Source organism: Ostrinia nubilalis, chromosome 8 (genome assembly GCF_963855985.1).
Source record: "Ostrinia nubilalis chromosome 8, ilOstNubi1.1, whole genome shotgun sequence".
Taxonomy (NCBI): Eukaryota; Metazoa; Arthropoda; class Insecta; order Lepidoptera; family Crambidae; genus Ostrinia; species Ostrinia nubilalis.
In genome coordinates this window covers 3795633-3809769 of record NC_087095.1, presented here as the reverse complement: position 1 = coordinate 3809769, position 14137 = coordinate 3795633, and the positions used below count along the sequence as shown (strand labels likewise).

At 36.4% G+C, this 14137-nt stretch overlaps 1 protein-coding gene and 1 long non-coding RNA gene across 2 annotated transcripts in view; both read right to left on the bottom strand.

The window, feature by feature from the left end:
• The window catches only part of LOC135073754 (tachykinin-like peptides receptor 99D), a 181221-nt gene that overhangs the window by 118970 nt on the left and 48114 nt on the right, over nt 1-14137 (bottom strand). The window lies entirely within an intron of this gene.
• On the bottom strand, nt 7332-7896 carry LOC135074107 (uncharacterized). The gene is made up of 2 exons (XR_010257748.1): nt 7647-7896; nt 7332-7536 (listed from the first exon to the last, which is right to left on the bottom strand). It is a non-coding gene; the product is annotated as an uncharacterized LOC135074107 (long non-coding RNA).

Below are 14137 nucleotides of genomic sequence, written 5' to 3'. Positions count from 1 at the left end.
CAATACAAACAATCATTAAGTTACACTCACCCCAACCGCGTCTCCGCATAGCATCGAATCCTATGAAAATGTGGTTTTTGGACGTAGCAATACTTATTTTTCACAATTTTTATTTTTAAAAATTACTGGTCGATAGGTTACTTTATTTTGAAGAATAAATGTTATTAAAAGTTTTTTTCTAAAACTGATAGTTTAGCCGGAAAAAAATATTTTCCATCCCATTAGTACGCCGGCTGCGCTCGATTCGGATATAATGACGTCACGCGGCCTTGCGTACGTTGACTTTTAGCGGCAAAAACGGCCTATGTTTATTACTTAATATCTTCGTAAGTAATGGTCCGATTTGGATAATTCAAAAAGATATATCTTTCTTATGTCTTAAAGATTAACGTAGATACTAGTTTTATTGAATTTTCTACAACAGTACTGATCCTCATTAAGATTGGCAATAATCAATATTTATTTAATCTTGTAAATAACATTTTAAGAACTTTAACATTAAAAAAAATAAGAACTCTTTGTATTATACAGGGTGGAATTTTGTAATGCCAACTGGAGGGAAAGTACTCCTAATATTGTAGATAGAAAATTTTACTCAATTAAAACATTCCTTATTTTTTAAGAGAATAGAGAAAAACAAAGAGAACTCCATTCAAAGATTTTTGAAAATTTTACGAAAATTCACTATCATACCATACAATTTTTTGTAAATAATTAAAATAATAATTTAAGATTTCATGGTTTTCCTTTCATTTAATTTAAGCAAGTTTGTTAGAGAGATTTCATCCATAAACTTAACCCTAACGATCGATGCAATAAAAATACAGGGTGTAATTTTTAACAAATTTTAGTTGGTTCGATTCCTCTACATTACTAAGAGTACTTTCCCTCCAGGTGGTATTACAAAATTCCACCCTGTATCTATTATAATGTGAATCTTGTCTTAAATTATTTATATTGGCAATAGTCACACTTTGAGATCAAAATAATTGGCCTTCATTATTTGGTCATCTGAGATGAGATGAGGGTCCGCTGAGGAGCCTTCCTTATGTAATTTCTCGGCATTTTGGTGTAGGTATTCTGAAAGATTGAACAATTTTTGATATTTTTATTTCATTTGGGGTATAAGTACGCAACGGGGGTAAACGTACGCGTGCGTACTATTAATCTCGTACTCTTACCCCAATCGGCAAATATACCAAATAATCAGTCACAACACACACGTTAAATACTTTTTACGAATATGATAAACTTAGATCAAAACTACATTAAATGAACAATATAAATATAGTATACTTACTGGCACAGAGCTATCCATTTAACTACAGCACACTTTTCCGTGGCATAAAAATTAAACGAAATAAGCGTGCTACAAGTATTCGGCGACGTGTCGCGACCAGTACTTAGATTGCGTCGGCGCGGCACGTGGCTCCTAAACGGCGACAGTAGCGCCACTCTGTTTTACAAACACAGACCTCGGCTCCCCCACCCCTGTCGGAGATCGGACCACCGCGTACTTTTACCCACCGCGTGCTGTTACCCCGAATGACTCTATATTTAGACAAGGCGCTCCGTTATTTATCGGGCTCAAATTCAAACTGTTTGTCTTAGGTCTTATGACAAATCTCTTTGTAAGTTCTTGTAGGATATCAACTAATTTTATTTTGAACTTGTTTTGTTGATCAAAGCATCCAATAACGTTTGTGCCGCCTAACTTTTAAATTCGCTGTATTTTCGTTCAGTTATGATTTACTTAGCTGAAAGTTGTTTGTTTGATATGATTTTTGTTCGGTTGAATGGATTTCTTATCTAAGAAATGTGTAGGTTGGCAGTTATTTATTTTCCCAAAGGAATTCTCAAGAACAACAGGCAGACTCAAACGATAAACGATTTCTAAAGTCTTAATTAAACAAACGTCTTAGACTTGGCTCAAGGACTTGTATAAAGACATAATACCACCAATGTTTGAGCTAGGAGATTAATATCACAGGCTGCCATATTAACATAGACAGCTGCTGTAGTTGTAGAGAGAATTAATAACTTCATCTAAGACCTTAATTAACGCCTAGTGGCTAAGTGGCTAAGGAATTGTACTCTATCTTTCTGAAGTTCTAGGCTCTATTCTGAGGTTTTTATCGATATCTAGTGTACTAAAGTCATTCAACTAATTAAATGCTGAAGGCAAGTTAAGACTATTAGATTGAGGCACGTTAGACACCACACCAACGAAAACGTCATACGTCTGATACTTACCAGATTTGTAAACTTAATCCGTCAAAATAACAACTTTATTAATCATCATCATCGAAAATATCATTTCAGCTATAATTAATTAAAGGTGATATTTAAACATCTAGGTAACTAACGGCTTTACTAAGGTTTGTTCGCACTAGAAAGTAAATTCCGATGTCATTAAACACAACAAATAATGATCGTACTTACAACTTACAATAGAAAAAAGCCGAGACCCCATTACTGTAGTAGTTAAAATAGCGTGTTCTATTGTAATGCCATTTTCGCATTGTTGCTTTTTTGGGCGCGGCATCAAGTAGGCCTTTTATGGGAGCCTGCTGTTTCTATTTACCCTCATATGATAAGTCCGTTATCGCAACGATCACACACGCAACTTCTACATAAAAGGTTTATGTTTGTCTCGAGTACCCGTTGAAGTGCCTATAAAAAGTGCGTTTGATTGTCTTGTCTGTGTTTGCAAGAAATCTAACTATTCAGCCTTTTGGTTGGATTTGAATAATAGGTTTACTGGTCCTGTATGTTATTGATTCACGAGATAGCAAATAGGTATACTCAGTGAAAGGCACATAGCGTGACCTAACTTCCATAAATATTAATAACCTGTAGATGTCGTAATATATTTCCAACTAGCTAGGCCGCAGCCGTCAGTGGCACGAAGTCTCAAACTATTTTAGTACCAACAGCAAAAAATTGGCTTCATTATAATATAGCTAGTTTTCATTTTTTTTTTCATTTATTTGGGAAGACAAACAGCTTCACAATATGTATAACTATAAATAATATTACTTACTGACTAGGATTACAATTGTGAAACCAACCACGTCATCCACATATTACATAAACGAGTAAATTACGATGAGAGTGGAAGGTAATATTATTTTTCATTGAGTTATTGCAATGATATTGCATGACCTAATCCTGACCATAAATTGGCTAAGCGGCATAAGTGTGAAAACGTATCAGACAGACCGAGACAATTTTATTAGTACGATCTTGCAGCGTGACCGCCACTGCATACATCACTCTTAAACGATGACAAATTAATTTAGCCGCTAAGCTGGAATGACGGAGGAGTTTCATACACGTTTTAGTTATCAAATCCATCATTCACATCGATATTGTCAGCCCAATTAACAAAGTTTCAAAAAACGATTGGGACGATTGGGACGATTGGGTCGATTGGGAGATGCCGTAACAAATGTCATAGAACCCATGTCACTCGGATAGAATATGCGTATTTTAGAGGATTTAGTGATCCGTCATTTAAAGAGAAAAATATAACTTGTTGCCTACTGGTAAAGTTTGGATGAATATTTGAAAGCCATTTAAAAGCTACTAGTAGGTTAAAAACATCCCTATTAACCTTTAATTATTTGCGCGGGGTCCATTGGACCCTCAGATCATAGAAAGAGAATAGATATGAAGTCGCGCGTAACTACAACGAGAACCAGTGTCCCCACATTTCCCCCACCACAACTCCCAAACACACATTCAACTGTGTAAAAACAAAGCGACTGAGAGTCTACGACAACATGTGCAACCGGCTTAAAAGTGCTGTGATTGGCCAGAAAGCATGCCTTATGGCCAATCAATGGCCGCGTGACGTGACGCACACTTTGAAAACTAGTGAGAGAACAAAGACAAAATGGAGTCGACAAGATATCGATACTTTAAATCGCTAGGGGCAAGGCTCGAAACTGATTTCACAAAATGCTTATGTATGAAAACCTTTTTATTATTATATGTTATTATTAACTACTATCACGCAATTACTTTTTAATTATGGCGATCTGCGTACCGCATATGTTTATCAAAAATAATGCCTATATTAGGCTTTCAACTAGCTCTTATAGTAATTACATAGTTGACAGTTACTAACTACTTCTACTGTTATTTTTTTTTTGTAAAATCTTATAATCGCAAGTAACACATCATTTTTTTATTTAAAATTACAAAATAGAAAATTATAATTTACTTCTATTTATCGATAATAGGAAACCGCATTAGAACACGAGCACGGCACTATGTTACGACCGGCACATGCGGCCGTACTGTGTATTTTCACACGACAGTGGATATCGGAAGAAATTAAATACATTGCGCAGTAGTTGAGCATGACATAAAGTGGTTGCTAACTAAATCGTCAATGTACAAGTGTGTTAGAATTTTTATCACCGCTAATTTCGATATCGCAGTAACTGTTACGGCACTGAATTCGTTCGTAAAAATGTTTAGTTTTTTTTATTTATAAGCAAAATACCAATGGATTTGCAATACTTACATGTAGTAAATGACTCCATTGTTCCTGTAGTTCTTCGTTTCACTTGTTTTATTGCACGTAACGACGCATTATCCAAAATATCGGAGAACATTTCCTTAGTACGACTGAATCGCGACTAACCTAGCTACGCGGCCGATGTTCGTTTCTGGGCATATCGCGGAGACACGCGCCACGCCCCCGTTTCACATCTATTCCCTTCTATGATCTGAGATTGGACCCCAAGCGAGTTAGTTTGTGTCATATTTCGGCAAATATTATACTCACTCAACTGTGCATTGTAGCAACTGTAGTAACATTTAATAAAATTAAATAGGTACTTTTAACATCAGTAAGTAAGTAGGTAGTCCAAAAATATTTTAGGTGTTTTCGGTATACTCAACAAATAAGTACCTACATTATACTAGGTAGATTTTAAAGCTATTTTTATAAAAATAATACATACTAATATGGTAAAATTACTCATAGCTCTTGAATAGGTTAAGGTAAATCACGCAGTCCTATAAATGAAAGGTTGTGGTTTACAGGAAAATAATATTATTTTAACTAATATGCAAAATGCACACCCACGTAAAACTTGATACTGATGTACCTTGACGGCCGCTTGAGCCTCGGCTCCAGACAATTGATTTTATTGTGCTTACGCACATGCCGAAGCCCAATAAGTTTCACATATAAATAAAATTGGTTTGTTACGTAATTCCTTGTAGCAACACGTTATGTATACTATATATTTTACCTACGATTACTCCTGTAATGCTACTACTACTCGATCTACGCATCTAGCTGGAATGCGACTCTCCCTCGCACTCACCTGCACACCTTCTCGAGTTCGCCCCGTCCGTTCCAGTGCGTCGACGTCACGGCTGCCAGGTGCGCATTTAACTCGACCGGGTTGTAGAGCTATTTGCAACAGAATTTAATGCGTGTGAATCGATGTGCAGGACGCACGTCCCCTCATTGGTCGCGCGTTCTGTCATTGGTCGCGTGGACTGTCATTGGCCGCGCGTTCTGTCATTGGTCGCGCGTCCTGTCATTGGTCGCGCGTCCTGTCATTGGCCTATGCAGGCGCAGTAATCGCCATCGCTGACGCGATCTGCACGCGTTGGTCTGCCTGAAGGTTTAGGCGCACAGTCAACTAAGCTTTCATTTGATATGGTCGAGTAGTGAAGTCTACACCTTATGGCTGAAATTAGTTACCGAAATAAAATTATATTTCTTTTTCTGTTATCAATTAAAATAAAATAAAAATGGCGTTGAGTTGTGAATGTTTAAAATTGTGAGAGAGCTTTCGCAGTTCTTTTTATGGAAAAATAGCATTTAATATGACTGAAATACCACAGTGTAGCTCGTAACACCGTACATATCACAGCTGAAATGTATTTAAAGCCAGTTCTACACTGATTAATTGTGACTGTCACAGCCCAACTCTTGTGGCAACAATTTGCGTATCACGTGTCACTCGGACAGTTCGCAAAGTTCGTCCGTCCGCCTTCCAAAGCTGGCTTGTGCAAACAAAATATTTTATTTATATTTGTAATATGTAATTTAATCGTTATATTTGAAATGAGTTTGAATCTTTTTATTTAAAAAAACTAACAATAAGGTATCGTTGGTACCAATCTTAGAAAATGTACCTTTATTAATGAGTATCAAGAACCAACTTAAGTTGCACCAAGACCAAAAAGTACCAAAATTACTGTCTGGATAAACGTATCGATTAAAAACACCTAAATTTTTTTCATTTCATAAGCGCCCTGGAAAAGGGCCTACATACTAAAAATTAATTTGAATTTGCTTTTGCTAGGATCTTGAGACCGATGACCCAATTTTCTTATCACTCCATTGCAAAGAAAACATAATTGTTTATGTTAAAACTAGCTTTGCCCGCGGTTTCACCCGCGTGAAATTTAGTTCGTCACAGATCGTCATAAATTATAGCCTTTATGTTATTCTGGGTTATAAACAATAATACTGTAAAGTTTCATCAAAATCTGTAGTATTTGCGTGAAAGTGTAACAAAACATCCAGACATCCAAACTTTCACACGTATTATAATAATTAGTAAGATAAGATACAGGGGAGTATTTTCAAGTAACGCTTAAATAAGTTTAATGTAGTATGTTAAGTATCAAATGGCATGAAGAACTTGTTTCATTGATACTTGAACCAGAAAACAAGCGGCAGTGGTTTCCCACGTAGCCTTAATTTGGAAATCTGCCAGTACTACTAAGTGACTCGTTAGCGAGGAACAAATAAGTACTGGTGGAACAACAAATGCCTTGTGGGCCATAAACATTATTCTTTAATACTTCTACAAAGTATTGTTATGGGTTGGTTTAAAAACAAGTAAAAATTTTAAAGAAAACTTTTCTTGATTGTATAGGTGTTTTGTTTTTGTTGATAATACTGATTTATATTTCTACTAGGAATTGCTACCAGCGTAAGTTGTGATTTATCTATTTATGCATAAGATTATCTCCTAACAACAAGACTACGACTGGACGCGAGGCCACAACTTTTAGGTAAAAGAATGTTACTCACTATAAATAGACAAAGAATAGATACTATAGGTGTACCAGAATCTCATGGCAAATAGGGAAAATAAACTTTGTTGAGAGCAATACTGGGGAAATTGGAATAAACGATCTTGATACTGTTTAATTTTTTACTTTTATGACTTTAGTATTAATGAACATGAAGTACTAATATACATTTTAGGTAGGTATGTGTATGAAGAATGTTGTTATACATCGGGTTTTTAACATAGGAAAATGTCTTGAAAAATAAATAAATCGTATTATTACTTTAAGTAACTAATTTTATTATGCATCATACTTTTAACTTATCACTTCATTCAGAACTAGAAAACGATTCTAAGAACTCCACTTGCAATTTCTTGTTCTTCAATAGATGATCAAGATAAAGAGATGAAATCTTTTTCAATTTTCTTTACATGGTCATAACATTTTGACCATTCCTCTGCACCAATTTGTGAGATATACCTGAAAACCCCGATAAAGCAGCTATTAAGAATAATATAAAACACATAACCCTCCTTGTGACGTAGTTGGGTAATAAACTAAATGTATCAAAACATTTCAGTCCAACTTACTGTCAACTCGACGACGCGCTTATAATCAAAGATTGACTTTGAATTATGCCTTATTTTACAATTCACATTGAAAACAATATGACTTGCTTGAGCTTTTTCGACTTTTTCACAAAAATAACAAATAGTCAAGAAGAGATTACAAAATTTTTGCAGCGGCTGACAGATGTCATAATTTTCTTTGACAGGTGACAATTAAACCATAGATAATTGCCATATGAAAAACACACTTTTCCAATATTTTTGTTTGCCATGAGATTCTGGTACACCTATACCCGTTCGCGCTAGGTTTGCCGGTCGGTGGAATGCGCGTCCCCTCCCCCAACCGCGATTAAACGCAATTAGTTAGTGATTAAACTCAATTAATGTGTCTTATTTTACGCAAATACACAATTTTTATCAATAATAATAAATAAAAAATATTTTGTGTTTGTTAAAGTTATAGACGCTTCCCTTCGAGTGACGTCATATCGCCAGCGGCAAACTTAAAGCGAACACATAGTACCTACCTCTTTGATTACAGTAACGAGAGAGGATTTGCGCCCATTGTCTATTTTCTGTAACACCAGGTACAATGCCGAAGAAGGTTTATAGGCCTATTCTACTAAACTAGTCGGGGAGGGCGCCGTAAAATCTTAGCGCCTCCCTAATTAGGCTATTCCCGTCTTTATACCCCGTAAAAGAACTCGCACAAAGCGCACTATTTGCTTGCCCTGTATGCGAGTCAGATGCGATATGCTTTATGTATGTTCATTAAAACTTTTTGTACCGTTTCCACACTATCGTCCAACAGCCTTTTTTTTCGTCGGGAAATGCTTTGCGCATACCCACTGGTCTATGGGGACGGCCAGTGGGTTATGTGGGACTCTCTCCGCCTACCCACTAAAGGCGGGGCCTACCCACTAAAACCCGACGGTTTCCACCAGAGCCCAAAGAAACCGAGCCGCGAGTTATTGTCCTGGTTGGAAATTCGTACGCAGCTCCACCTCAGGCTCACGTTCACGCTCGTAAGCGAGCCTCTCTGGCTTCGAGGGAACCCCCAATCCCCTCCTCCAGTTGTTTTTTATAGAGGTTTTCTCCTCGCGGCCCTGGTACAACAGGACCCCCGGCCCGCCGTAGCGGGTTACGGTCTGCTCTATACCGCTGCTCGGTCAGCTCTGCTGATCAGAGAAGTACCGAGAGCGGCCCTCCAAAGAATGGGCCCGGGCAAACGCCCCGCCAGCCCCCACCTCTGGGGGTTTTTAAAGATGTCCCCTGCATCGTGACCCGGGCAAATGCCTGGACGGCCCCCGGCCCACTCAATTGTGGGTTACGGGTTGCCCGACAGGCCCGCCGAGTTGACGAGACAGACCACGCGGATCGTCCAACAGCCTAGTCCAGTTAATGCCAGCGCCACACATTTGGTTGGTTCCAAGTTATAGATTTGGATCCAATACGCGTATGTCGTAGATGGGTCTTGACTTAACACTGTGTGATATCGCCGTCGCTGTCACGTCAAACAGAACCGTTATTGCAACTGTTTAATAGTTCGGAGGCACTTATTGGCACGCTGAAAATGTTAACTGTTGAGATAATTATTTTCAGATTTTACGTAAGTGAAATCGTGGATATTTATGAGAAATAGTGTTTCAGAAACGTGGTGACTGGTTCAGTAATTGATTTATTGTACTAAACAGTGAAATAATCCTGATACTGACACACAAATGATACCCAGTGTCATCCAAAATCGGTTACGTTTGACAGCTCGTGGTTGTTGCTCTTTTCCGAAGGAATATTAACTTTATGCGTCATACACGAACTACCTCTCTAGTGGAAGGTTGGACAAACAGTTGGACGATAGTGTAGCGCCGGCATAACCTTCATCTGGTGGAAGTCAAATACTTAGTACAGAATAAGTTACGCGTTTCATGATAAAGTCGACTTTTACTAGGCTTAGGTTTTAGTGCCAGTTTATCAGCGAACGAAGTCGATCATATAAAATCGTGAACGTATCGTCGCCGTAAATAGTCGATGTTCTAGATTGAACAAGGCTTTCGCAAGGATACGACACTTAAATCTGTGTTTGGTTAAATTAAGTATATCTTCTATCTCGTCTGACTATCAAACAAGTAACATTTGGAGAACATGTACATTTTAACGACGATAAAGTCTATCAAGGCATTTTGGTGATAAGATTTTACGTTTATTTGATCGCTTAGCTAATTTACTGGAGGGTCTAACCACAGAAACTATTTGTTAGTACCTACTATCTATTACTAACTTAACAAATACGAACAATTTGATGATCGTAGATCGGAATGTAGAAATAATTCGAGCATATTAGTGATTAATAATATTTTAAACTACACATTTTACAAACACATACACACACACACACACACACACCAAACGCAACCTAAAGTAAGTATGTGGTGATTTTATTAATTTTTTGGTTATGATAAAAAATGTTACTTAATGTTAATTTGTTAAGGGAGAGCGACTCCTTCTGGTGCCATTGAAACTTACAAGAAAGAGTCCACCTCAAATCCTATTAATAGGGATGATGACTGGGTAATGAAATCGAAATTCTATTTAGTCCGTCAGACAGATAATTAGAAAATATTAAACTCATATTTTATATTTTTTTCCATAATCGAATAATTACAGTAAGTATTATATTGCTAGAAATAGTTCTATTAATAAAGTAATGTAAGCCTCTTTTTTGCCTGAGATACAGGAATTATAATTCTTAGTTCAGGCACGTATGTACTTTTACCTATTATAGTTTAATATTAGCCTATTGTTAAAAACTGTCAATAAGTTATTCAATAAAGAATTTATTTATTTTATTTATTATAGCTTGAAGTGTATTTGTAAGTACAAAAGTTTGGCACTTAAACAATATGGAGGAAAACATGACCCCATAAATGCAAAGTTGTGAGCTAACGTAACAATATTGTCCTCCAGCTGATTTCATAACTGTAACGTTTCAGCATTCAATAGCGAACTAACTTCTTACTGGAAGGTCAGGAGCAAAGTTAGTTGGGATGCGTCTCCAGTGACCTTTGTACAAGTTTGTTGCTACCCCATAAACTGAATATTTGAGGGCGTCGATGAATTTAAACTACCATGGACGTGATTTTTCATTGAAAAATCCAAACTCTAGCTTATATGTATAATCGATATCTTCAAATGTTAAAAGTAATAAATCTTTTTGCAATAAGGCATTTAAACGTTCTATTAAACCCTACCAATGCTTCAGGACAATAAAGTGGGCCAGTGCTGAAAAGAGGTCTTTATTCTCTAATAAAGTTGCTATTAAAATAAAATCTTAATTTGTTTTGTGACACCATTAAAAACTTCAAAATTAAATTTATTTTTAACGTAGGTATTGCTTAGTATTTATCTGTGGTATTGCTATTTATTGTTCATAATTATTCAGTGTGATAAAATAAAATAAATGCATTTTCTGAATCTTAACATGAGTTAACCTTTCCATTCACAAACGATGCTTGCTTAAGTGAAGCAGCAAATCGAACGTCGAATAGAGCTCTGTGATTGGTTCGTGTGTCACCCTGTGCGTCCATGCGCACTGTGAAACATCATAGTAATGTTTGTGATACGGGTGTTAGTACTTATCAAAACTCTACATGTTTTCATATCAATATTCGTTTTTATGGTTAAGAATACGTTAAGTTTAACGTCTGAACTTTACAAAATATTCAACGACCTAATACTTTATGACTTTAATAAATGATTATGTGTTCCATGGGCCCCATATATTTCGCGTGGAGTAAATGAAATCAAGACAATGTTATCTTGAGGAAGGGCCGTAACAGCTCAGTCGTTCCGCGACATAAGGAAATTTTAATGGCGTATTAGATGAGGTAGATAAACATTTATGGGTTATTACGCATAAAACATTGACGCGCAAAAGATATTATGTTTTGGTTTGAAAATAAAAATAAAAAGTCTCATAGAAATGAAAGTAATATCTATAATAGAGCTGGTAAAGTCTAAATTCGAAATACAGTCTACATGTTCTGGAGGTCTTTAAAAACAGGATTTGACATAAATTGTCAATTCCTAGGTGTAATTTCTCAAAAACATTTCATCATCATCATCAACATCATCATTTGATCCTGCATCCACAAAATGCAAAAAAATTTGAAAACCCTAAAATTTTCTTTAAGTAATAAATTTTTATTTTCTTGCGTAAATACATTACTATGCTAGTATTATTACACGGGAAAATAATGTATTGCATCGAACTGTAAAACTTTCAAAGTAAAATTGAAAAGTCTCGTGTAAGGAAGCAATAAAGTTTATGCATTGAATTCACACAGGCATGACATTTCAATATTGCCATTCTACAGAATCTTATTGTAATATCGTAACTTACTTTCACGAGTAGTTCTTCATCAGCTTCTATGTTTATTCACAAAATGTGCTTGTTCAATATAATGTCAGAGCCAGAGCGAGTCAGAGCGTCATTATTTTAGTGTGCGTGTGCACTCATTGATAATAATTTAGCGTGTACCGATAACACTCACACATTCGCGGAAGAATGGTGAAGCGCGTCTTCGTGGATGAAACGATCTATAGTTGCTATGATAACAATGATATGAAAAGTATGCCAAAAATTCGGATGGTATTCGGAGAGGATTTTGATTCAGTTTAAATAATTTGACTGGAAGTCACGAAAATTCCTGTTGCTAAGGAAATATTTATATTCCTGAGCTTAAATACCTAATGGATAATGTTAATCGCCGTGATTATTTCAAGCAAAGAATTTTAAACGCCCGTTTCAGGAAAACTCCGCGCTCGTTTCGCGGAAATGATATTTTTAAAGTAATTAATTACTACGATGATCGCTTTCTTTCAGGGTAATGAATGCCCGGATCATCTTTTTCTAAGGTTCAAATCCCACAGACGAATTGGGTAAATTAATTTTTATTTCACGGCGTCGAGAGGTGTTAAAAAGGAAATTCAGATTCTTGGTTGGATATTTTATGAAACCAACAAGAAGAGTACAGTTAATTTTAATATTTATATAAACTTTGCTTGATAAATTAATTACCTGTAATGACGCAAGTAGATATATGATGAATTTCCATCAATGTTTACACTTTATGTCCAATTAAGCAAGGTTCAAAATTCTATTATGAAATTAGTTAGTAAGCGATCGAACACAGCCTATTTTGCCCTAGGCAATAATTCAGAAGGTGTTTAATCTAACGCAAACATAGGATGGGCAAGCTCAGCGAAACTGTGTACCCAGTCTCAGGCAGAAACTGCTACCAGTGCTGCTATTAATTAATTTTGAACCGATTGGGAATTCTCGCCTGTGAAGCAATGCTGCCATTATAGTGTAAGTAAAATATACAGTGTTTAAAAAAGCCTTGTCTGACCCGAAACAAGGTGATGCTGGTGCTAAAATTAGACAAAATTTTCAGCAACATACTGTACGTTTGGTGAGCTGTTGACTGTATAAGCGTTTTCTTTTTATAAGAGCACAAAAAATACAAATAAATTGTAAAAATAAAGACAAAAAACTCATTGGATTTGTCTCACATTTGGGGAATGTGGTCGTACTATGTATCATGAGTAGAGTCTTATACTAAAAGGAAGCCAAAGTTTTAAATTTCACCCTGTATATGTCCATAAACATGCTAAAATAGACCCTAAGCAAAAAGCGCTACAAGTGTTATGAATTCAAAGTTTTATGTGATCAAAACCTCACAAATCCCAGTAGGGTAGTAACTACGACTGTTCAGCGCTTGAACGTAATTAACAACGAAATTAGTGCTCAGTCCTAACAATGTTCGGGTAGCTTACAAACTAACCGTCTTCCTAGAACCACAAGTAAGTTTAAATATTGGGCACGTAGGGTTGCCAGGTCCAAAAACTCAAAAGCCGGACTCGGTAATTAATGTGGCCGGACATCCAGGTGGGATGACCCATCTTGAATTCGCGGAAAATAAAATTTACTTAAGTACTAGCAAATTTTTTATGTTCTTTTTGGTGGTGCACCCCAACACGTTATAGCTTATGCTAAATTTGCTTAGGTATAGGTTAATCCGGCACTGCCTACATGAACCATTAGGTAGGTATATTTATGTTAGCCCTGCAGCTACATAAAAAGCCGGACAGGCCGGACGAGAGAATATTTGGCCGGACACAAACATGTCCGGCTAAAGCGTCCGGCTTTACCTGGCAACCCTAGGCACGTAAGAAGAGCCTGGTGTATGAAAAGCTGAACTCTCATATCATGTTTTTCCTAGTAGGATACCTAACTAAGTTGGTTACTTATGATCTAGTTACGCCCACTCGGATGTGCTTAATGATAACAGAAACTTATGAGGTGGGAGCTAATTTTATGTAGGAAAAGAAACTGAATATCATCATTTATAACACTAGCCGTGTCTGCGACTTCGTACTGTTAGGCCGGGCTTTGATGAAGTCTTTTTAAAAAAAGATAAATTATTACTGCTAAAAGAAATATACACTGGTTT